The 25,229-nt window shown below is 46.9% G+C and overlaps 1 long non-coding RNA gene across 1 annotated transcript; it reads left to right on the plus strand.

Annotated features, from left to right (window-relative positions):
• The first annotated feature begins 6,414 nt into the window (after nucleotides 1-6,414).
• Nucleotides 6,415-8,010, plus strand: LOC118719415. The gene is made up of 2 exons (XR_004988131.2): nucleotides 6,415-6,647; nucleotides 7,361-8,010. It is a non-coding gene; the product is annotated as an uncharacterized LOC118719415 (long non-coding RNA).
• Nucleotides 8,011-25,229: the final 17,219 nt, after the last annotated feature.

The raw sequence follows: 25,229 nt of genomic DNA on the forward strand, positions 1-25,229 counted from the left end.
TGGTGTGCTGCAGGGAGGTGTGTGCCCCTCAAGCTGGTCCTTGCTGGGTGCTGTGCTGACCTACAGGGAAGGGGAGGCTTTACACTGCGGGACCTGCACAGGATTGGTTGTGATCCTTGGGTAATATAATAGTCACCCCTGATTATCAGACGCCTCACGTGTGCCTAATGCTTTTATCTGCGTTCCTCACTATCCTGCAAGATAGATGTTCTCATTTTACAGCTAAAGAAATGGCTTAGAGAGGTTAAGTGATTTGTGGCAATCAGGATTCCATCCTGTGCCGTTTGGCTACAACCCCCCTGCTGCTCCTTTTCCACCAAATGTTGATTCTTTTACCTCCTTCCTTGTGGTACCTCAGATCTCATTCCACTGGACACTGGTGCTGGCAAGTTTAGCCCAAGAGAGTGCAGAAGGTAAAGCAGTGGGTGACAGCTCTCCTGGGCTCCAGCTAAAGACATCTGGGGAAAACTGCTGGGAAACCATGTAACGAGTTCAGAGTGCTTCAAGGAGCTATGGGGAGACAGTTCTAGATCTCGTCGTGTTCCTAATGTGTCCTTGAGGAGGTTCCGTAACTTCTCCCAGCTTGCTTCTGCATTGGTAGAATTGAAGACCTAGTTGTAGGTGCTCACTAAGAACCTTGGTTCATATTCCGCTGTCTCCCTATCCCCCGAGGAGGAGGTAGTCTCTTGCCCATCCTTGCCTAGGTTCGGGCCATTTGGGCTCAAATTCTACTTGGGACAGAAGAATCTTTCGTGCTGTGTTGCCCCTGTTGTGGAGGCAGACACCATGGGAAGGTGGGGTTTATGCCTGTGTGGAGGTCAGCGTGTTGCAGGCTCCCATTTTTACACCAGTGGGTACAGAGGAAACTACTCTTTTGTGAAGTCAGATACTTGTTGGGGGGTTGGAGTTTGGGGGATGGAGGAGGGGCTGTCGTGGGCATCAGTTGAGCAGATGCCCAGGATGCCTGGGGGAGACCAGCTTCCCCTACAAATCAGAGCTCTAAATTACAAGGTTTTTACCAACGCGAACAGTTGGGGGACGTCGTCTGCACTCATTTGCGTAATGGTTTCTGTCACTGGTGATTAGACACAGGATGAAGGAAAAGAAATTTGACAATTAGGAATGAGCCATCATTAATCTGAATCTGTTAGGAGACAGAGAGGGGAAGGATCCTTAACAGTGGGCCAGCCAGTGTGGGGAGACCCTCCTTCTGCCCCCCAGAGATAGACCCTTTTATTGTTCCCACCAACAGGCTGCGGTGGCATTTCTTGACAGATGAGATGGGCCCAGTCCCCGGCCTAAGGTGGACACAGGAACACGTACAGGCACGAGCCAGCACGGAGAAATGGGAGTCAAGTGCACCACAGGGCAAAGAAGAACAATGGAGTACTTTCGATATGTGCTATTCGTGAAAAATGTTTTTGTAAAACACTCTCTAGGTGCCCAACCCGTGGCAAGTAGTTAAATAGGGGTGTCGAACTCAATCAGAGAAGGGGCCAAAATCTAAAATCCAGCCTAAATCGCGGGCCGAATGGTTTACTGAACAGTCATAAACTGTCATTGTGATGGAAACGCAGCGGAGTGCAGTGATGACAGCGCCGTGCGGGCCACATTGCAAGGCCTGGCGGGACGGATTTGGCCCGTGGGCCTTGTGTTTGACACATGTGAGTTACTACATTCCAACCCTGCAGAGCGGAGGAAACCTGGTCTTTATCCTCAGAGCTTCTGCCTAGTTGGAGAAGAAACCACCAGAAGTTACGAGAGCATGGGTTGTGCACTCGGTGAGGACAATATCAGAGGCTGTTGAGGAAAGGGGGAGACAGCAGAAAGCAGAGCTCTTCCTCCAGGCTTCTCCGAGCACCTGGACTCACAGAAAGGGCTTCTGGGCCTCCCAGCAACATTGATTCCCCCCAGTACAGCTTAGTTACCTGGAAGGCACCAAGGCCCCTGCCACATGTGTGAGAGGTAAGATTAGCGGAAAGGCTCAGATTTGGAGTGCAGAGTGCAGTTGGATCTTTTCTGTCCTATGACAGTTCTGTTTATTTACCCAAGGTTAGTCCATGTGTTCTCTGTGTGCTCTGTCCTCTTGCCGTTTTGTCCATTCTGTACCTCCTGGTTTAGCTTTTCTAACTCTGGTGGTTCCTTCTGCTAGTCTTTAGCCGGCTGTTTAATCCTCACAGGTGTTGAGATCCTCAGCAGAGTCCTGCTGAAAACATTCGGTGCATTTCTGGGGGATGAAGCCTCAGATGTTTCAGCCTTGAAGTCCAGGGGCTGATGGTCAGTGAGGCCTCCAGAGATGGGTGAGGGAGGGTGCTGAAAGAGTTGTGAGCAGTGGAGAACCAATGAGAGGGTTTTGGGTAGGAGACTTCCCAATGGTGAGGCCTGGCACGTCATGGTGAGAGGAAGAACAAGTTTGTTTTTCCATTTAAATGCATCTGTGCCTTAAGGTCAAGCATTTCAGGGATGGGGTCATTTCTCAGTTTTAAAAAAATATTTTTGTCATTAATCCTCACTCAAGGATATATATATTTTTTCTATTGATTTGTAGATAGAGTAGGAGGGATGAAGGGAGGGAGGGGAGAGACAGATAGGACATCCATCAATTTGAGAGAGAGACATCGATTGGTTATCTCCTGCACCCCAATAAGCTGGGAATCAAAACCTGCAACCCAGGTATGTGCCCTTGACTGGGAATTGAACCCATGACTCTTACCGGCCAGGGCTCTCGGGTGTTTTCGGCGATGCCCCATGTCACCAAGTTTAGCTTACCTTTCATTTCAGAGTTTCCTGGGGTAGTCCTGTGTCAGGAGTGGAGATCTTGGGGGGAAAAGGCCTGGAAGCTGGGCAGCTGGCAACAGGGACCCAGTGGTCAGCTTATTCCCACACCGTCTCCACTCCTCCAAGTGTTTACAATAGCTGACTATGGGCCTCACCTTCTTCCCCACCTAAAATCTGGTCTTCGAGAAACATTTTGGGAAGCAGAATGTGTCCTTTAACTTCAGCGAGAAACATTCTAACACAGTGTTTAAATCGTGGATTTTGGAATCCGATGTCTTTCATTCAGATTTCTAGCTTTGCTAACTTGCCAGCTGGGTTTGACTTAACCTCTCTGAGCCTGTTTCCCCAACTATAATGGTACAGTATGTGTGGTAATGGTAGTGGTGGTGTGACTTATTCAGGAACTTGATTTCAGTGATTCCTTCCTTAATTAAAGTGAAGGGAAGAATAAGGAAAATACCCCAGAGAAACCCAAGTTGAGCTGGGGTCAGACGGAAGAGCCTTGTTACCTAAACCTGTCCCAGAAGGAGGGCAAAAAGGAATGTGTCCGATTTCTTCTGCCTTGTCAGCCAGGCTTTACTGCTCTCGGCACCAGCCTGGGACAGGGTGGGAAGCTGTCAGGTAAGAGTGCTCTTTACCCTGAATGAGTTCCCCTTACACCTGGGGAAGCTGTTGCCAACCTTCCTGTGAGACACCTTGGCAGTCAAATCCGGTCCCCGTGGTTCATTTTTATCCCATGCCCCTCGATGTAGTTAAGTTGGATTGTTCTAGGACAGAGGGGCATTCAGAAGAGAATTCAGAAAAAATATAAGACGGGTCTTAATAGCTACCATTTGTGGAGCGCCATGGAGCATTTTTATTTCAGACCCTGTGCTTGCAGTTCAGTGGGGGCAACAAGCAGGCAATTAGCATTACAGGTGCACAGAGGAGAAACACCTGACAAGAAAGTAATATATTTAAGCTGATCTGCTTGAAAGATAACCAGGGGTTGGGGTGTAGTAAAAGGCATGAATTTCTCCTCTGACTTCTCTCCCAGTTCCAAAACAAACACTGTCCCTCCATGTTTAAGGGTTTTGTTAATCACTCCTGGGAAGGGACAGCCAGGCAATGGACCTCAAAAAGAATGCCTTTTGGTTAGCCAAAGAAATCTTTGGAAGTCATTTTGGTTTTTGGCCCAGGTTCATCCCGGGGTACAGGTGGATTGGACTTCGTCGTTTGCAGCCCCTCTTCCTCAGAAGTCTGGCCTCTGGAGCTGCCCTGCCATCCTGCTTGGAAGAGCTGCTGGACTCGGTGAATTCAGAACTCAACCTGAGATATATTCTGGCTGCCTGAGTTTCTCTGCCTCTTCCACACGTACCCCACTGATCTCTTAGGTTCTGTTCCCACCACCAGCCACTCCCCTCCCCACTCCGGACTAAGCCTCTCTACAGTTTCCCTCTGTGGCTACTCACATCCTCTTGCCTCTGACCCTGGCCCCGAGCCATAGGTGCAAAGGACTACAGGCTCTTCTGTAGTCACTTTGCATTCACCTGTTCTGTTTACTTCTAGAATTCTTTGGCCCCAGAAGACATTCATGTAGTCATTGAGGTCAATCCTGCCCTTCAAGGAAGCTCTGCTCTTTAACCCCAAATCTAAGCTACATCAGGTTTTTATTACCTCTAGTATATAGCAATATAGGGTATTGGTTGAGAATGAGCTGTACATACCTGTCTTTGAATCCTAGATCTGTTTGCTATGTGACCTTGGGCAAATGACAAACTGCCGAAGCTCACCTTCATTTGTATGGGGTAACATTACCTACCTTGTCAGGGTTACATGAAGTGTGTTAAGGACTTAACAGAGTGACTTCCATAGCAAAGGCCCAGTCATCAATGGCTTCTAGTGGCACCAGTCCTCTCTCTCTCAAAGCCTTTACCTTTCTTATCTGGCTTCCTGACTTAAGGTCCTGCTTCTAGTATCAGGGCAAGCGTAGTTGTCAGCTTATCAGCAAAGCAGAGGGATGTGGTTAACTCTCCTGCTTATGTTATCAGTTCCTATCCCTTCTTAGTGAACATTTAGGGAATGTTCTCCCAAAAATTTTTTAATATTAAGAATATGTGAGACAGCCCTAGTCAGTTTGGCTCAGTGGATAGAGTGTCAGCTCTTGGACTGAAGGGTCTGGGGTTCGATTCCAGTCAAGGGCACACGTACCTCTGTTGCAGGCTCGATCCACAGCCCTGGTCAGCACACATGGGGGAGGCAACCAATTGATGTGTCTGTCTCACTTCAATGTTTTTCTGTCTCTCCCTCTCACACTCTAAAAATCCATATAAAAAAATGCCCTTGAGTGAGAGGATTAACAATAACATTGAAATTTTAAAAAATATGTGAACCATTCTGCCATTGAAAATAGAAGGCATCAGACTTGCTGCCACCACTGGATAAGAGGCACTAAAGGTGTGTGCAAGCTGGCACACAGGCGGAGACACAGGAGTGGAGGTTGGTGCAGAGGCTGCCATGCTGTTCTAGAGGGGTACCACAGAATGGCTTGAAGAGGTTCCCTTTAAGTTTTGTATATGAGTTTGAGTCAAAATGATGACATGCTAGGAAGCAAGATTTCAAATGCTGCCCTTCAAGTTTTTGAATAGTGAGCCTCTGACTATATTGTTTGAGCAAAACCCCAATCTCTTTACAATCTGTAGTCATTGTCCCACAAGGGTTGGTGTGATGTCATGAGAAGAATGAGGCCTTAGATATGACTCCTGAGATGGAATCTCTATTTGCCTCTTCCCTGACTGATCCTAGGTAAGTTAAAGTATCTAGGTCTTAGCCACTTCACCTATGAGGAGTAGGAAATAGCAAATGCTTGCAACATTGTTTTAAGGATTATGATTGTTTTATTTATTTAAAATATATTTTAATTGATTTTAGGAAAGGAGAGAGAGAAACATTGATGACAGAGAATAATTGATCAGCTGCCTCCTGCACGGCCCCCCCCCCCCCCCCCCCCCAGGGATTGAGCCCACAATCCGGGCATTTACCCTTGACTGGAATTGAACCCCAGAACCTTCAGTCTGCAGACCAATGCTCTATCCACTGAGCCAAACCAGTTAGGCCTATGATAATGTTTTAAAACATCCTGTTCAAGGGGAAATGGTGAACAACATAGACTGATGAACAAGAACAGACCCAGAGATAAGCAGCCACGGGTCAGAGATCAACCAAAGGATTTATGTGCATACATATGAGCCTAACCAGTGGTCGAGGACAATACGGAGGTGGGGTGGGGGTGGGGGATTGGAATGGGGTGTTTAAGACAAATATGTGATACCTTAATCAATAAAGAAATTAAAAACAAAAACATCCTGTTCAGTGTGGGCACTAGAATAGGAAGAAAGTACTGGCAGCGGGGCTTTATTTATTTTTTTATTTTTTTATATCCTACTCTGACTCTCAAGATGTTCAAAGTGGAATCACAGAGGAGATGACTGGGGGGTGGGGGCGGGGGGAGAAGCAAAGCGGAAAAGAGCACTGTCAGCGTGGCACAGTAGTTGAACATGGACCTATGAACCAGGAGGTCCAGGTTCAATTCCCAGTCAGGACACATGCCTGGGTTATGGGCTCCATCCTCGGTGGAGGAGGCAGCTGGTCTCATCGATGCTTCTATCTATCCCTCTCCCTTCCTCTCTGAAATCAATAAAAAAAAAATTTAAAAAGCAAAACAGAAAAGATCTGAAAATCCATGAATGATGGGACGAAGATGCTTAGATGGGGTCTTGAGCAGAAGCAGAGACCTAGGCTCTAGGTTACCACCTCGTCTCCAGAAGAACAAAGACACGGGCAGGAGGGGATCTGAGGAAGTCGCTAGGGCTGAGTGGAAAGGACACAAGGTTTGGAGGATGCGGAGAAAAAGGAACCTTCATGCACTGCTGGTGGGAATGCAGACGGGTGCAGCCACTGTGGGGAACAGTATGGAGTTTCCTCAAAAAACTAAAAATGGAACTCCCATTTGACCAGTAATCCCACTTCTAGGAATATATCCCAAGAAACTGGAAACACCAATGAGAAAAGATATATGTACCCTTATGTTCATAGCAGCACAATTCACCATAGCTAAGATTTAGAAACAGCCCATCAGGTGAGTGGATTAGAAAACTATGGTACATCCACACAATAGAGTACTATGCTGCTACAAAAAAAGAAGGATCTCTTACCATTTGGATGGACCTGGAGAGCATTATGTTAAGTGAAATAAGCCAGGCAATGAAAGAAAAATAGCACATGATCTCATGTATGGAAAATAATATTATAACCTGATGAACAGATACATTGGCAGTAAAGCACCGAACAGACTGTCAAATTACAGCAGGAAGGCTGAGGAATGTTGGGGAAGGGGGAAGAGATCAACCAAAGGACCTGTATGCATGTGTATAAGCACAACCAATGGACATAAGACACTGGGGGGCTGGGATGAGGGCATTCGACGGGGTAGGGGAGGCTGGGGAAAGGTCAATGGGGGCACAATATATATATATATATATATATATATATATATATATATATATATATATATTACTATATGTAATACTTTAAACAATAAAAGATTTGGGACAGTGAACCTTAGAAGTACTTTACACAGGCTGGTAACTTGGGGCATGTTTGTGCTTCAGTCCCCTCATCTTTAGAATTGGTTACTAACACCGCTACCTTCCTTACAAGGTTGGGACAATATGTGTGAAAACACTAACTGAGCACTACATGTTAGTGAAGGGTTTAGGAGGGCTCTTTCCAGAGTGGGTGGCCACAGAATTGCAAGAGTTCACAGATTGAAGCCTCCCACACTTTTGGTAGGAAATAGTCAAGTGTCATCTCCCACCACAACATTGTCTTTCCACTCCACCAACATTTGACTAGCAAGGGTTTGTTTTTTAAGAAGAAAAAGCAGTGTGGTCAGAGCATAAGTTTTGGAATTACATGGCCTAGATTTGAATCTTGTGTTCATTTTTCCATAATTGAGATAGTCTGATTACTTACCATCTCTGAGCTTTGATTTCTCAGCAGGTCTCATGTGACTTGGGAATGAATGATACACCTTAAGTGAAATAACCCAGTCCCTAGAGCCGACCTAGGAAGTGTCCAGTAGAGTTAGCTCCATTTCTTTTATTTCTCCTTGGGATGCATCCAATTGACCCAGCATAAAAGGGGCTTCATTGCCCATGCTTTGGTGTAAACAAGTAATATCAATTTTTTCTTAATAATAAAAAATTTTACTGACTTCAGGGAGGGTGGGAGAGATAGACACATCAATGATGAGACAGAATCGTTGGTTGGCTACCTCTTGCACACCTCACACTGGGGATTGAGCGTGCAACCCAGGCATGTGCCCTTGAATGGAATTGAACCCGGGACCCTTCAGTCCACAGGTTGACATTCTATCCACTGAGCCACTGCTTTAGGGCAACTGATCTTTTTTAAAGTGAGATCAATTGCCCTAAAGCAGTGATTTTCAACCAGTGTGTCACAAGAATTTTTAAAACATGCAATACCTGACAACTTGGGGGCACTGACCTCTTTTCCCTTATTTTGTCAAATTAAACATGACAACAGTCAACACAACAATAGCTGTCCAGTGTGACTGAATCCAAATTATACCCCCCCCTTTTTTTTGTCAGATCAGTGTGACACAGAACTTTAATAATTAGCCGTGAGATGAAAAAAGTTGAAATTTGCTGCCCTAAAGGAACAGGAGTATGAATGGAGAAGAATCATGGAGAAGGGGGCGGGACTCTACAATATTGGAGATAGAGTAGGGGTCTTATGGTCATCTAGGTGGCATTGGGGTGGGTGAAGGAAGGAGGTTGTTGAGAGACAAGAGTTTTCAGAAAGAAGGTAGGTGCTGAGTGCAAGAGGGAAAAGCCAGTCAATGGGCAGTGTGGCACAGAGGGCAGGGCAGATCTGTGGGAGAACCTTAGGATCTGTGACTACAAGTCAGTTGTGAGAGAAGTGCTGCATTCAACCGCCATCATCTTAATACCAGGAAGAGTGGCCTTCCTCTAAAGGAAGAATATAAAAATAAAGCAGAAATCAAGATGAAAAGGTTTGTGTTTTCTGAGCCAAGGAAATGCATCTCCAATCAAGGAATATGGAAGCCGAGGTGGGATCCCGGGCTTCTGTGAGAAAATGCAATTAGATATTGAATTGCATCAAACACAGGAGTATGATTTGGGTGACCACCTCATTAAGTAATGGAGGCCCTGTGATAGGGCTTACACAGGCCACCGCGATGACTTTCTGGGTCCCTTCTGAGAATCCAGTCAGTGGCCTGAGCCATGTTTCTGATTGCTTTACAGCCTCAGCCATCTGAGAAGGCAACGTCCACAAGATCTCCATCAATTGTTTCCTCGGTCAATAAGCATCTTTTAATGCTGGAGGACTCAGAGTGATGGATAGACATGTTTAAGGACATCTAAGCCACAGAATTACTCTTTGCTTTAAGGAATATATACTGCTTGTATTTTATATCCTTGACATGTGGAAGAGAATTTGCCTCTTAAGTTTAATAGGTTTACCTTGTAATACCAACGAAAGAGTGGTGAGTAATTTATTTTGACTTGAATTTTAAGTTGAAGTCTTGCTAAGTTTCTATATACTTTTGGAACATTTAAAATGATTAAAGATTTGCTACACTTGTAAACTCAATTTATTGGCGACATAGTAATTAATTTGCAAAGGTTTGTTTTAGTCTGATAAATGAAGCACTTAAGGAAATAAAATATATTAATCTTAAACTGCTTTTTTTTTTTATAAACAAAGTTTGTAAAAGGTGAACTTAAAAGTTTAGACAAGAACTAGGATTTTGAATATGTAACTTTGAAAAGTGAATATAACTTTTAAAACCAAGTAATTTCTGGATAATAATTTTTATGCACAAAAATAACTCTCATGATGTCAAAAGTTATTTCTCACATGGAAATTCAAGTGCACTATTACCACAAACCCGTCACTAACCTTGTTCAAGACCTTGGCAACATTTAAGATGAACTTTTCATCTAAAAAATTAGATTTTTGGCTTCTCTGAAAAATCAGAAGATCTGCAACAATAAAATCCCATTTCCCATGCAACTACAGTTGGCTGGAGCTGATTAGCTACTCCTCCTTTGGACATGTTCCTTCCAGCTTACCACTGTCACCACTCCTCATTTTGGTACTTTATACCTGGTTTGTCTGACTTTTGTGACCTGTCTGTCCCACATAGATTTTTGAATGTGTGACCTCTGTTCTAGAAGTTCTCTGAGGTTCCTAACAGCTGATGTATAGTCTGGGATAAGGGCTTGGGAAGAGTGCCAGGCCCTGCCTTCCTCTATATTTTTATTTTCCCTACTCCAGCTGGGCTGTCTTTTCCCATCTGACTTGGGCCCAGGACTGGTGTCAACCCTATAAGACATATGTAAGACGTTCCTATGGAAGAGCGGAAATGTGGGAGTGAGGGGGAATGAAGGGTAGATATGTAATACTTTCCAAAATAATGATTGAAAAAGGGGAAAAAGAAAAAAAAAGTTTTCAGGCTTGGACTTCTTTCTGCGTATTTGCTGCACTTGTCTGTGCCCAGACAATTTGCCTGGGCTCCAACCCCATGTCTCAGTTCCTGTGACCTTCCTGATCACCTCCTAATTTGACCACAACCTTGCTTTGGTGTGTGAGGGCTCCCAGGACCTCTGCTTTATGAAGCTCCCCTACTGGATTATACCTGATCTCTCAAGTTTGGTTGTGAATCTTCTGACTGACTCTCAAGCCCCAACCCCATCTTCACCATCACTGCTCACTGTCTGGGCAATGTGGTTACTCAGCTGAGGCTTGGAAGATTGCTGAAGGTTCACGACACATGGGAGATGAGGTTGGAAGTTACTGGATCGGGAGACTGAAGCCAAGACAGTTTAAGAGGGCAGCTAGCAGAAGGCTGTTTAGGTAAGAGAAGCCACCGCACCTATTTGTAGGCAGAGGAGAAGGCGGCAGGAGAGCATCTTTGCCCATGCGAATAAGGCCTCGGAGGGAGGAGGCACTGAGTTGATGGGATAGGGCCGTGGGCGGCAAACTGCGGCTCTCGAACCACATGTGGCTCTTTGGCTCCTTAAGTGTGGCTCTTCCACAAAACACCACGACCTGGGTGAGTCTATTTTGAAGAAGTGGCATTAGAAGAAGTTTAAGTTAAAAAAATTTGGTTCTCAAAAGAAATTTCTATTATTGTACTGTTGATATTTGGCTCTGTTGCCTAATGAGTTTGCCAACCGGTAGGAAATAGCAACAGTTGTTTATAACCAGGGAGATCCTGAAGCTCAGAAACATCTTAACAACTCAAGAGACGCCAGAGGAGGCACCACTGGAAATCTATAATCCCCTGAAGGTTTGGTTAAATAAATGATGATAAAGATTTGGAGAATAGAAAGAGGACATGTCCATGATGTTGGGGCCACCGCCTGGAGCAGGAGAAATTTCCAGCAAGGCAGCCAACAGCCTCTCAAAATATCTGTAGATATAGCAGAAACATCTGAATCAAATGATGATGTAGCTTGGTAAAGAGCCAGACCCAGTGAGAGCTGATTAATGGAGCCATGTCAGCCTAGACGAGAGAGAAGTCTCCAGCAGTATGCCTTAGGGCTCAGTCTGGGCCTGTGTCCTGTCTGACATTTTTATTGACAACTGACTGAGGCAGCAGGCTCATCAAGTTTGCAGGTGATAGAGCTAGGAGGGGCAGTTAATACTTTGCATGAAAGAGCCAGGATTCAAAACGATTTCAACAGGCTGGAACCAACAAGATTAAATTTAACAGGGATAAATGTAGAGTCCTGCACTTAGGTTAAAACAAAATCAATGGCATAAGTACTGGATGGGGGGTGGGCCCAGCTCCACAGCAGTTCATGATGAAAAGACCTGGGGGGTTTAGTTGACTGCAAGCTCAATATGAGTCAATGGTGTGATGTGACTGCTAAAACCTCTAATACAGTCAGAAACTGCATTAACCAAAAAGGAGCAGCCAGATCAAGGGACGCGCTTTCTGAGATTGTCTGACTACCTCTGGAATACTGGGTCCAATGTGGAGGTCCTTTTTATAAATATTCTCTCAGTGACAAATGAGAGAATATTTTGGACAAGCAGACAGCATGGCAATAGTCCTGAACACTAACCAGAAATTTTCCAGAAATTCTGTAGTGCTGAGGTTCTGGAATGAAGGGCAGTGTTGTGTAATCTGAGCCCCCCACACCTCAGTGGGGTGTGAGGTGAGGAATACAGTTGTATCTGAAGCAATTTTCTGGGATTTGGGAGAAGTTATGGGAACTTTTTCTTCACTTTCTGTGGGTAACCGAAGGCATTGGTCTGTGAATCTCACCCCAGGCCTTCTGAAGTCAGGAGATGAGGGGTGACTAAGGATGGGGATCGGTGTGGGAGTGAGCTGAAAATGGGGCGTGAAGTGAGGAGGAACCTGTGAAGTTGGACCTCAAGTACTACCTTTCCAGCACTCTCCCCCGGCTCGAGAAGTTCTCACTTTGGTCACAGTGTGGCGCCCTCGCTCCATGCGGGGATCTTGAGTCTGTGGCAGGAAAGGATTGGGCCACTAGGCCGCAGCTGTACTTCCCGCACTCCCCACTGCGGGGCGTCCGTGGGGCCTCTCTGCTTAGGTGCCCTGGTGGGGGTGGGGGTGGGGCATCTCTTGTGTGGCAAGATGCCTGGGCGTGGAAAAGCTTGCCTGCAGCACAGACACATGGAATCCAGATGTGGCTACTGTTAGGGCCATGCATTCTGCCTGAGCTACTCTGCACGTGGCCTCTTGTCTGCCCCAACACAGAGGGCTGCTCCTATAGCAGGAGGGTCCCCCTGGCATCTCTCTATGGGGTCATGCACAAGCCTGAATTCCCTGCATTCCTTAACTGTCTGCAGTGGAACCACACTGCCAAGTCTGTGGAGTTGTGAGGACGGAATGAATAAGGCATCGAGGACAATGACTCTTACAGGAATCACCAGAAGAGCTTTTTGAAATTGCAGATTTCTGGCCTGGCCATCGCTCATGAAAGTAGTTCTGGATGGAGCTCTGAAGTTTGTCATTGAAAACAGTTTTTCCAGATGGTTCTAATGTTCATGGTCCTCTGACCACATATTGAGAAACTGACCTAGGACATACAAAGCTACTTAGCATGCTTTAATTCTCTTTCTTGGAGCCCACGGGAGGGATGGGATGGCGACCATGGTGGTGAGCTGACAAGAGTCCACAGGATTGCTCTCCAGGGAACTGTAGCCAAGATGGTGGGAAGAGGGTCTGGAAATGGGACACAATATTTAACTTCACATGGATGTTTATGACAAAATGGAAAGGTTGAATGTGCTGAAGTCCATAGAGGAGTTGGGGTGCTGGCATCAGGGATGGAGGACACGCAGTGGTGGAGCAATGGGGTTGTGTTGGTCTACTGGAGTGTTGAGTTAAATGGGTTGTTGAAGGACATGAGGTCAGACTGTACAGGGAGAGAAAGGAGCTGACAGGACAGCGGGGAGGACATTGGCATTTTCTTGGGGGGCTAGAGACGGGGGGTTGTTGTATCAGGATGTAGCCAAGAAGACAGTGATGGAGAATGCGATGCTCAAAGAAGCCCCATGGGGGCAGCCCTGCCTTGTGATTCCTGGTGAAGACTTGAGCCCAGGCCTGTGACTTATTTTTTGGGGTAGGAAAGAGACTGGTTCTTAAGAGCTTCGAGGGAAGCTTTCCTGCTCCCTGGGGATAAAGGTGAAGTGTGTGTGTGTGTGTGTGTGTGTGTGTGTGTGTGTAGGTGAACGCTAACTTATGCAATGAGATTTTAAAATATATTTTATTGATTTTGTACAGAGAGGAAGGGAGAGAGACAGAGAGTTAGAAACATCGATGAGAGAGAGTCATCAGTCAGCTGCCTCTTGCACACCCCTTTACATGCCCTTGGGTACCGGAATAGAACCCAGGACCCTTCAGTCCCCAAGCCGACGCTCTATTCATTGAGCCAAACCGGTCTCGGCTGCAATGAGATTTTAAAAGACCCTTTCTGGATTTCCTGACTGGCTTGAGGAGAGGGACTCAGTCTCTAGGACATTCCTCTCTCCTCTACCTCCCTCCATATACAGAATAATGTTTGGTCTGCTTGGTTTCTCTTGGGTCTCAACTCCCCAAAAGGGAGCATTCTTGTCAGCAGCTCATAAACATGTGGATGTCTGCTCACTGAAAACTCCTTCCAGAAATGCTGAAAACCTTCCCAAAGGAACATTCTAGAAAGAATCCTCAGATTCCAAATCCTTGAGTATGGAGCTGGAAGCGAACTTATAGATACCATCTGATGCAGTCTCCCTCAGCTTGGTGCTGGGGAACAGACACCTTGTGTGGATACCCCACATTCTAAGCCTCTTGGGATTCCAGGGCCTGAGAGACAAGGCTCACACATTATGGAAAAGGGAGACTCAGTAGAAACAGTAGTAGGTTGTGGGCTCTGCCAGTAAACACCTAGGAGGTCAGAGGTGGTGAGCACCTAGATAGGAAGACCCCGTAGAGCAAGGGCAACTGGAGCTGCACCTTAAAATGGGTAGAATTTCTTTTTAGTGTTTTTCCCCCTATGATTTTATGGAAAATGAAGGAAAAATATATTGGGGTGAAAAAATGGGGCTTGTTGGTCTGTCTACAGAGGAGGAAAGCTATAGAGCCAAAATTCATCAGAGGTTTGGAGGACAGTAAAGAGATCAGCTAGGGTAGGGGGCTAGGATTGCTGTTAGAGCAGAGTGAGAAAGAGGGCAGAGAGATCTGACTAGAGCAGGAGGAACAGGCTGGAAGCAAGAGGAAAGAAACTCAGGGTTGGGCTCATAGTATGGGCAGTGAGGATTGGAACTAGAGGATCAGGTGAGAGCACCCACAGAGATGGAGAGAGAATAGGGTTTCAGGGGTAGGAATGTACATGCTAGAGAAGCACTTCCCAGGTAAGTAGGAGTAGAACCAAGGACTTGGAGATCATTGAAATGGAGGGGGCACAGGAGGATGGTCACAGGCTCAAATTCTGAAGAGGAGTTTGGTGTAGGAGGGTGGGGCTGAAGTCCCAGTGAAGGTTGTTAGAGTTGGTGATTAAGAGGTCAACAGAATGGTAGAGGTTAAAGAGTGAGCTGGTGGAGAAGAAATGCGGGCAGCTAGTGTAGACAACTCTAAGTTATCCTTTGAGAAACACACAGCGGACTGGAGACAGGCTCATATTTTTGAAAAGAAGTTGCAGCAAAGCTTTGTTCGTCAACAGGAGAGGAGCAAATGTGTGGACAGAGGACAGGGGAGAAGGAGCCATTGGAAAGGAAGATATTGAAACTACTAGAAAGAGCAGACACGGACAATAGCTGAGTTGTAGAAGGAAGAGGAAGAATAGGGAGCCAGGGCCTGGAGGAGGGCAGTGCTTCGGGTGGGAAGAAAGGGGTGAAGTCCTGGGGCTCCGGTTGAACGAAGGCTTTGGTCTAAAATAGGAGTCAAGGTTGAGGTCTGTCCTTCACGTAAGGGTGGCCAGGGTGGCTGGGCTGGAAGGACACAGAAGAGCTGGGACCAAGGAGCAGTCTGGACATCCAATGTATTTATTACCTACTAGGCCAAGGACCCAGTGGAGCTAGACTGAGATTTGCCTTGGACCAGGTCTGATGCTCTGCATTTGGGTGAAAGGAAAGAGCAGCAAGCCACGGTACAACCAAATTACAACAGTCTCAGAAGCCCAGAGGCCAGGACACCAGGAGAGCAGTGAGCGCCCCTCAGTGAGCGACCCCTGAGAAAGGAGGGGCAGCTGCCAGAACCCAGCCTGGAGGGCTTCATGGAACAATGTGGGTGGCCATGCAGTGTGGGGGGTCAAGAATTTGAGTTCAAATGTGAGGCATTACCATTACTATTTTTTTAAAATATATTTTTTATTGATTTTTTTACAGAGAGGAAGAGATAGGGATAGAGAGTTAGAAACATTGATGGGAGAGAAACATTGATCAGCTGCCTCTTGCACACCCCCTACCAGGGATGTGCCCGCAACCAAGGTACATGCCCTTGACCAGAATCAAACCTGGGACCTTTCAGTCTGCAGGCCGATGCTCTACCACTGAGCCAAACCGGTTTTGACACCATTACTATTTTTAAGTATCTGAGGTGGGCTCTGAGAGGAGAAAAGAACATGAAGAGATGCAGGAAGGGAGCATTGCTTTGTGCCCAACATCATTCTATATTAACTAACTTAATCCTCACAAGATCCCACCCCCCCCCCATGAATTAGGTATTTTTTTTTTTTTTTTACAATGCAAACCAGATTTACTTGTACACACACCGATGAAGGAAAGCAGTCTCTGTCAGAGAAGAATAAGATTCTTAAGGAGCTGATTTGGGGCCTATGGCAATGGGAAGACTTGCTTAGCTGCCTTTGGATGTTAGGTCTAGCCACCTGATGCTTCTGCAGGGTTTTTTAATGGATCTTCCTCCTCCTGGGCCTGCTTTTCTAATTCCTTATGATACACAGTGGAACCTCATTTCCCGAACTTAAATCATTCCGGAAGGCTGTTCAAAAACAAAATAAGTTTTTTTCCCCCATTTGAAATAATATAAATTGACTTAACCCATTCCAGATTCCCACATGATTCCCTGTTTTAGCCTTTCTTATATACAGATCATGTCTAACGTAAGTTTAATCTATAACTAATATTTTTAAGAACAAAAAGGACATGGAATATAAATGAAAATTTAACAAAAAGGAAAAAAAATGTACAGTAAAAAATGAAAACTTAATAATAATTATAAGCAGCAACAAAAGCAAAACAACATGAAGACATGTGCAGCACAATATCCCAAGATCTTAACAGTGGTAAACTGATTCATACTTCTGCGTTCTCTCCTTTGTTTGCTGCCTGAGACACGTAACTGGTCGTACAGGTATCAGCATAAAAGGATTGTCAGGTTGAGAAACAAATTGTTCGAGATGGGAGACGTGCGAGAATCAAAGTTTGGCTGTACAAGCTGGCGTTCCGGATAGTTTGTGTTCCTCTTCTGTTTATCTAGGTGCTTTCCTATGAAGTGTAAGAGATCAGATTCATTGCTGGCAGAAGCTGTGGTCACCAGGCCCAGCAGAAGCTTGGGAAACTTGTTCTCCAGTTCCAGAGCAGACTAGTTTGTATGCCGGTTCACCTATCTCAGGCCTCTTCATCACCGGAAGGCAGATTTTACTGGCACGTCCTCTTAGATGTCTTATGAATTGCTTTCCATGTTCCCTCTTCACCTTAGCTTGGTCTTCAAAGAATGTGTCAAAACGAGGTTCTCTTGGGCCCTTAGTGTAATAACAGGCCACAGGTAAATAAGCATCACTGATGTGCTGCTCATAAGATGCCACGTGATTAATAGCAGTGCTACACTCTACAGAGAGGAGGTGCTGGGTGGCCACCCCACTTTAGAGAACACCAGGCATAAACAGTGCTCGAATTAGGTGTTGTTATTACCATTTTGCAAATGAGGAAATTGAGGTTCAGAGAGGAGAAGTAAGTTGGCTAAGGTCACACAGCCAGTTGGTGCATTTGAAAGGTTTTTCTGACTCCAAAGTCTGTGCTTTCTGAAATGCCTTTAAAAAATTATTCTTTTTATTATTATTTTTATTTCTATTGATTATGGAGAAGAAGGGAGAGGGAGAGATAAAAACATCAATGATGAGAGAGCATCATTGATTGGCTGCCTCCTGCACGGCCCCTACTGGGGATCAAGCCCGTAACCTGGGCATGTACCCTGACCAGGAATGGAACCATGACCTCCTATCGTGTTTCCTGGGAAATAAGACATCCCCTGAAAATAAGACCTAGAGCAACTTTGGGAGAAAAAATTAAGACCTAGAGCAACTTCGGGGAAACAGGGTAGTTCATAGGTCAATGCTCAACCACTGAACCACACTGGCCGGGCTGATTTGCTCTTTTTATCAACTACTTACTCGGCAGGTAGGCCTTGGGCAAGTACTTAATTTCCTCCCACACTTTCCTTATCTGTAAAGTGAGACTAATAGTAATACTATTACATAGATTTTTGTAAGGATTAAATCAATATATATGACTTAAAACAGTATCTAGTGAAAGTGCTACTTAAGGGGATGCTATGTATTATTATTACTATCATTTTAACTGTTGTTATTGTTATTATTATCATTACTCCAATCAGAAGCTAAGGATTCTGAGGAAAGTGAAAGAAGGTTCTGGTGCATATTGGTAATTTTGAGAGGCTCCCTGTCCTTCCTTTCCCTTCTAGAACCTGATCATTCTCCATATCTGCCCTTTTCAGTAGTTTTAATATCTTCATTTTGGTGATTTAGTGAGGGAAATGCGAGAAAATAGCATCCAGCCAGTGGTTCTCAAACAGGGACATTTTTGTTGTCACAATGGCCTGGTGTTCAGTGGGCAGGAGCCAGGAGCCAGTGGTCAGTCTCAGTTGAGAATGTACCGGAAAAACTCAACAGGAAAGGATGCTCGGGATTTAACTCCTCAAAAGAGTAGCAGTTTCAGAGATTAGAGCAGCTTGAGCAAGTGTTGAGCATTTGAAATGAGTATGGAGGTCTATAAAAGGCTGGGAAGAATCAGACCCCATTGGAAGAAAAGTTTCCTGGAGGGGAGGGCGGGGGGAAGGCTGCAAAAGTAGGCTGGAACCAAACCCCAGAAGGCCAGGCTGAGGGGTCTGGACAGGGAGCAGAATTCAATATGAATTTGGGGGGACACACCATTGAGTCTGCAGCATTTAGTTGGAAAGCTACCTATAATAGAATCAGGAGCTAATGGTAAAGTAGGAGACTAGAAGAGAGAAACGTGTTTCAGGTAGAGAACCGTGTGGTTCTGGACGAGGGGCATGACATATTTAGGAAGATCACTCAAGGAGTCAGGGAAGAGGTTGGGTGGGAGGGAAGAATCCAGGCACCAACTAGGAGAGTGGGGCCAAACCTGGCAGGAAAGGCACTTGGGCTGGGGGTGGGGTTGGAGTGTGCAGCTAAGTAGCAATACTGTGGGTCGCTTGAAAGAAAGCCCCGTGTAAAGATGCATGGCGGGAGAGTGGGCTGGGCTGAATCTGGTAGGTGCCTGACCTGGGAGGGAATTCTGGGAGAGGTGGGCTTGTTAATGACTGAAGTGACCACAGTGAGTTTGCGGTGATGATGGAGAGTCTGGGAGATGTCTGGTGAGGGGAGGTCTGGTGAGGAGCTGGAGATGCCAGTTGGAAGTCAGGACTGAAGTGCCAATTTGGGAGTCATTAATCCACATCCATGGAGGACCCATCATGCTCAATATACATATAAAATATGGCCCTTTATAAATTTTTTTAAAAAGCTGTGGTACATTTATACCATGGAATACTATGCAGCAGTAACAAAGAAGGATCTCTTACCCTTTGAGATAGCATGGAGGGACCTGGAGAGTATCATACTAAATGAAATAAGTCAGTCAGAGAAAGGTAAGTATCACATGATCTCACTCATATGAGGAATCTAATTAACAAAATAAACTGATGAATGGAGTGGATCTAGAGACATGGAAGCATGGAACAGAGTTGGGAATCTCTGAGGGAAGGTGGAGGAGGATGGGTGGGTGGGCAGCAATCAATATATGCATGACTCATGGACACAGACAATACAGTGGTGAAGGCCTGGGGTGGGGGTGGTTAGAAGGGGTTAATGAGTGGGGAAGGGGAAGATATATGTAATACTTTCAACAATAAAGATTTAAAATAAAATAAAATCTGCCCTAACCGGTTTGGCTCAGTGGATAGAGCATTGGCTTGTGGACTGAAAGGTCCCAGGTTCAATTTCGGTCAAGGGCATGTACCTTGGTTGTGGGCACATCCCCAGTGGGGGGAGGCAGCTGATTGATATTTCTCTCTCATCAATATTTCTAACTCTCAATCCCTTTCTCTTTCTCTCTAAAATAAAATCCAAAAAATATTAATAAAATAAAATCCAAAAAATATTAATAAAGTAAAATAGGGCCCTTTGAGGGTCATTTCTATTGGTTGCTCATTGAATTTGAAGCCCTGCTTGTAGATAAGTTAGTCAAGGGAATAGAGTGTGGAGGGGGAAGCATTGAAAACCTTCAGACTGAGCCGAGTCCTTTATGCAGACAAGGGAGGAAGAGTTGCTGGGAGAGAATCAGTGAGGCCAGAGAACTAGGAGGGGGCAGAGAGCTTTCGGAAGGACATCCCAGCAGAGAAGAGGCCGAGGGGCTGGCGCTTCCAAAACAAGTGACTTCCAGGCAAGAGAAAGGTGGAGGCAGAGACAGACACGGAGCCACAGATAGAAGGAGGCGGTTGGTGAAGATGGCTGGAGTTCAAGGACAGAAGGAGGGAGTGTGGTTCTGAAGGCAGGCTGAAGAGGATGTGTATGAGAGAGGGGACATTGGAGCTGGTAGAGGGAGAGGAGGAGAGGGTGTTCTCTGAGCTAAGCGGCTCCCAACGTACCACCCCATCTTCCCCAACTTAGGTACAAAGGAATGGATTCTCTGGCCTTCCTGTGCTCCACGCCCCAAGCCCCCAGCCCTCAAGTCCCCAATTTAGGCTAATCCCCCTGTCCCAGCCTCAGGGAACACAGAAAAACAGCCCTGTTCTGTAACTATCCTGGTTTTTCTGACTTTCCTACTCTGCCCTCCAAACTCCACAATTCCAACTCCTGTGCCCTTAGCTTTCCCTTCTCAGGGGAGTTCACCTCTGGAAGGTGGTGTGACTGGAGTTGTCATGTTGGCCATCCTCTGTGTGCCTGGGCCTTTTAGAAAGCGTGTGGACCATTCTGTGCCCTCTTCCCCTCCCCCCACGCCTTCTGCTCCTACTCAGGCCAGACTTGCCTTTTTGGCTGTTGCTTTGATCACAGCCCCTCCGGGAAGCAATACCCCGTCCCTCCCCCCAGCTCCCGGGTCCCTTTGAGTCTGTCACCAGAGCCAGGAATCAGCAGAAGATGTTGAAAACTCCTCTCCTCTAGGACTCCTCCTCCAATTGGGCTCATTCAATTCTTATTGCTCCTTTCCTCTGTCGATTCTGCAGATGGGGGGTCCGCTTAGATAATGGTGCAGATAAGAAGCAGCAGGTGCTCTGGTGTCTTACTGTTTCAGAACCATTTTGCTTCATATCCTGAAAGGGAACTAGAGATCACCTAGCCCAGGGATTTCAAATAAAATTTTAAACTTTAGAACCTCTATTCAGCTCTGAAAACATACATCCGTGCACTCACAGAGATAAAAGCAGAAGTGCTGTGGAGGCAGCTTGCTTACTTTTCCTCCAGTTCTTGCCCATAGCAGCTCTGGATGCTCCGGGCAACTCCTAGAGCTCCGCAGAGCACATCTCGAAAGTCTGATGTCTTTATTACAGATGAGAACATTTCCTGAGGTCCAGAGAGATGAAGGGACATGCACAAGTTCATGAAAACTCAGGATTGTCCCAAATTCCTCTCAGTTATAGCATTCTAGGACTTACTAACTTCTAGCTGAGCTGTTCCTCTAGTGTTCGTTTATATACTTTGTGACTATCATTCATGCCTTCACAAATGTTCATTGAGTACCTACTATGCACTGGGTACACAGTAGGCCATCAGGACCAGCAGGTACCAGTTATGGGAGTCAATGGAAGTAAAAACTGACATTGTCTTCCCTCATAGGGCTCCAGTCTAGCAGAGGGGCTAGAAAACAGCTGTGAAAAGGGCCGTAAAGGAGAGATCAGCAGTGTAACAAGGCGGGCTTGTGAGTGGGGTGTCCGTTTGACCCAGTTGCTAGAACAAAAAACAAAACAAACAAAAAAAAAACCAACACAGATCGGGTGACTCCTAAACAACAGAAGTTGATTTCTCACAGTTCTGGAGGCTAGGAAGTCCAAGATCAAGACACTTGTAGATTTGGTGTTTGGTGAGGGCCCATTTTGGTTCACAGATGACTGTATTCTCACTGAATCCTCACCTCCTGGGAGCGGGTCTGGAGTCTCTTAAAACACACACACACACACACACACACACACACACACACACACTTTTTTGTTTTTTGTTTTTCCTTGAGGCCCGGTGCAGGAAATTTGTGCATGGGTAGGGTCCCAAGTCCTGACCAGCAATCAGGGCCGATCGGGGCCTTCCTTTCCTTAGCTGCCAGCTGCTGTCTGGAGCCTTCCTTCATTCCACACTTCCCCCTGGTGGTCAGCACACATTATAGTGAGTGGTTGAACTGGTCAGTCAAACTCCCGAAGGGACAATTTGCATATTAGCCTTTTATTATATAGGATTGATTTCAGAGAGGAAGGGAGAGGGAGAGAGAGATAGAAACATCAATGGTGAGAGAGTATCATTGATTGGCTGCCTCCTCCCTCTTTCTCCCTCTCTAAAATCAATAAAATATATAAATATTTTAGAAGTATAAGAGCTTTATTCTAGGATTAGATTTGTGTTTCAAAAAGATGTCTCCTCAGTGGTTAGAGTGTCAGCCTGTGCTCTGAATGGTCATGAGTTTGATTCGCAGACAAGGGCAGGGCATGTACCTCAGGTTTGATTCCCAGCCCCTTTTGGGTGGGTGCGGGAGGCAACCAATTGATGTGTCTCTCTTATGTCATCTCTCTTTCTCTCTTCCTCCCATGCCCCCCTCCCCCACTCTCTAAAAATCAATGGGAAAAATATTCCCAGGTGAGGATTTAAAAAAAATAATGTCTCCAGTTGCAAAAGGTAACTGAATGCCCTGTCTCCAACCCTGTCCAAGCTGAGTTCCTTTCATTCCACCTCCTCCTTCTGTCCGCTTTGCTGACATCGGTCACATGCTGCTTGGGGCGTTCTCAGCAGGGCTTGATGCCACTTTTTGTGGCACATGCATTTTGGCTCTAAGGTATATGTGTGCAGTGTAGTGTGTGAACGTGTTGTTACTCCATCATTTATTCATTCAATAAATATTAAGTTATTAAGTGCCACTATGAGCCCAGTATCTGTTTGATTATCATTATGGGCAACCCGCCTGATGGGAGAGAATATGTTCTAGTGCCTGTATGTGAACGTGTTGACTGTGATGCTATGAATGATGGCCACTGTGGGCGTCATCACTGTGACGTACGGCTACGGGTGTAAGTCTCCTCGAGGTGACATTGTGTTGTGGGTGTTGTGCAAACTCTATGGGACAACAGCGGGTGTGGTGACTGGGTGGGAGGTTGGGGGCCGCTGTGCAGTGTGAACGTAGGACCGTCGGGGTGGCACTTGTGCCCTGACTTGGGGAGACTCGGCCGGTGTGAGTGTCTCTGTGTCTGGGGGGCTGGCGTGGCCCCCAGGTCCTGCTGTAAACCCGCAGGAGAATGAGCATGGCCGCTGGGATGATTGCTGTGCGGAGTGGCGCCTCTGCCTGGCCGGCGGGGGATGTTGGGGAGCAGGAGCCTCCCCCCCTGGCACTGGAGGGGAGAAGGGTGACGGGGGCACCCGGGTGGGCCGGGTTGGCTAGACAGGGCCAGATTAATAACGAGGGTCTCGGGGGAGGGAAGGCCGGAGTCGGAGGCGGCAGAGATGAAAGCGGCCCTACTGGCGGGCAGGCAGGTGGCCTCTCCCCAGCCCTGTCAGCACTTTTTAATGTCCCCCGGTTAGAATGTGTGGGAGGTGGGGCGAGGGGAGCCGGCGCTCACCTTTCCCAGGCCCCGGAGGAGGCGGCTTTCCTTGGGGGAGTGGGAGGAATGTGGCCCGAGGTGTAACTGAGAGGAAGAGCCCGGCTCATGCCCCCTCTGTGCCCCTAAAACATCACCTCGGCTCAGGCTGCCCGGGGAGGGGCGGCGGCTCAGGGGGCACCCAGACACACAGGAAGGGGGTGGAGGCGGGGACTGCGCTGAGGTTGTGACATTGTGTGCGGAGCCACACACCGGCTATTGTCGGGGGCGTGAAAGGGAATCTGCGTGAATAAATGGGCGCGAGTCTGGCTCGTGAGGCCGTATTTTGTTAGCTCAGCTCTCTGCGTGTGGGAATTTACATTTTAAAACCAGGAGCTTGCATCCTGGCTGGGCCTGCTCAGGAGGGCGGCTGCAGGCAGGTCGCTTAACCCCTGCGCTGCGGGGCGGTACCTCTCAGGGGAGATGAGGGGGGTGTCTGTGTCACAGGATGGTCATGGGGCTTAAATAGACGGAAATAAATGTTCGATTGCACATCTCTCTCCGAGAGTGCGGTTTCCTGGTTAATAGCTGCACGCGGGGCCTGGTGGGTGACAGTGCGGCGTGTGGGTGTGTCTGGGGGGGACTCGGTGTCTTTGTGTATCGGTCATAGCGGGAGCCCGGGTGAGAGGACGTGTTTTTGAGCAAGTGTGAGCTGTTTGCAATGAGTGTGTTGTACAGGGGTTAGCTGTGTATCTGGTAAGTTGTAGTAAAAGACACAAAAACATCTGTGGATCCAAGAGTGGTGAGTGTGAGAGTCTTTGTGTGACCGTGGCTGTGAATGTGTGTGTGTGTGTGTGTGTGTGTGTGTGTGTTTGTCTTTGGGGGTGGGCCTCCTGTGTGTATCTGTGTGCAGGAGATGGCTCTGTGAGGTGCGTGTGAGTTTCTCTGGCACCAACGATGGACGTGTGCATCTCGGGGAGCGCGCCAGCCGAGTGTGGGGTGGGTTTTGTGTGTCTCCGGGGGGCAGGGGGGTGCCCCAGAGCCAGTGTGGCTGAAGTGCCTTTGTCTCGGTGGTGTGAGTGCGATGGGGGTATGGGGTGCCTCGGTGTGGCTGTGTGTGACTGCGTGTGTGACAGTGTGTGTGTGACAGTGTGTGTGCGCGCGCGTTTGCCTGCGAGTGTGTGTTTGGTGAGCGGCTCTGCTGCCTTAAGCACCTTTCGAATACATTGGCCACAGCTCATTGAATCCTTTAACAATCTGACTCTGCTCTTCCTTCCCGGTTTTTTCTAATTCAGTTCCTCTTATTACAAAAATAAAAAATAAAGCGCTGCCCCTTTCCAGTGGCTGGCCCCGCGGAGCCCCCGCCTCGGGACCGGCCTCGTTTCACTCCATTTCGGAGAAAACGGGAAGTCGGTAATTTTAAAAAATATTTCTACTTTATTTGGGATTTAATGTTCTTACAGAATCCTGCTGCCTCCCTGTGTCCCCCCTCCCCACCTACCCCCGGCCCCACATGCAAGAGGCGTAATGGCCCGTTCAGCATATTAGGGGAGCCGAGCGCGCATCCGTGTGTGTGTGTGTGTGTGTGTGTGTGCGTGTGTGTCTCAAACTTGGGTAAAAATACTCAGAGAGCTACAGCAGACACACATGGGCATACACTGCAGTTCAAACGTATACTCAGACATGAAGTCAAACAAGGGAATGAGGCACGCAGAGCGGGGAGGACGGAGAGACAGGCTCCCGGTGAGAGACAGGTCAGAAGCAGCTTGCACACATAAAGGAACAGGAGTAGAGTAGTCCAAGGGAATGAGGGGGTTGGTCATCTCTGGGCCAGGCATTGCCCCTTTGTGCATGGCATGGTCAAGATGTGATTACT

Source organism: Pipistrellus kuhlii, unplaced genomic scaffold (genome assembly GCF_014108245.1).
Source record: "Pipistrellus kuhlii isolate mPipKuh1 unplaced genomic scaffold, mPipKuh1.p scaffold_m20_p_15, whole genome shotgun sequence".
Classification (NCBI taxonomy): Eukaryota; Metazoa; Chordata; class Mammalia; order Chiroptera; family Vespertilionidae; genus Pipistrellus; species Pipistrellus kuhlii.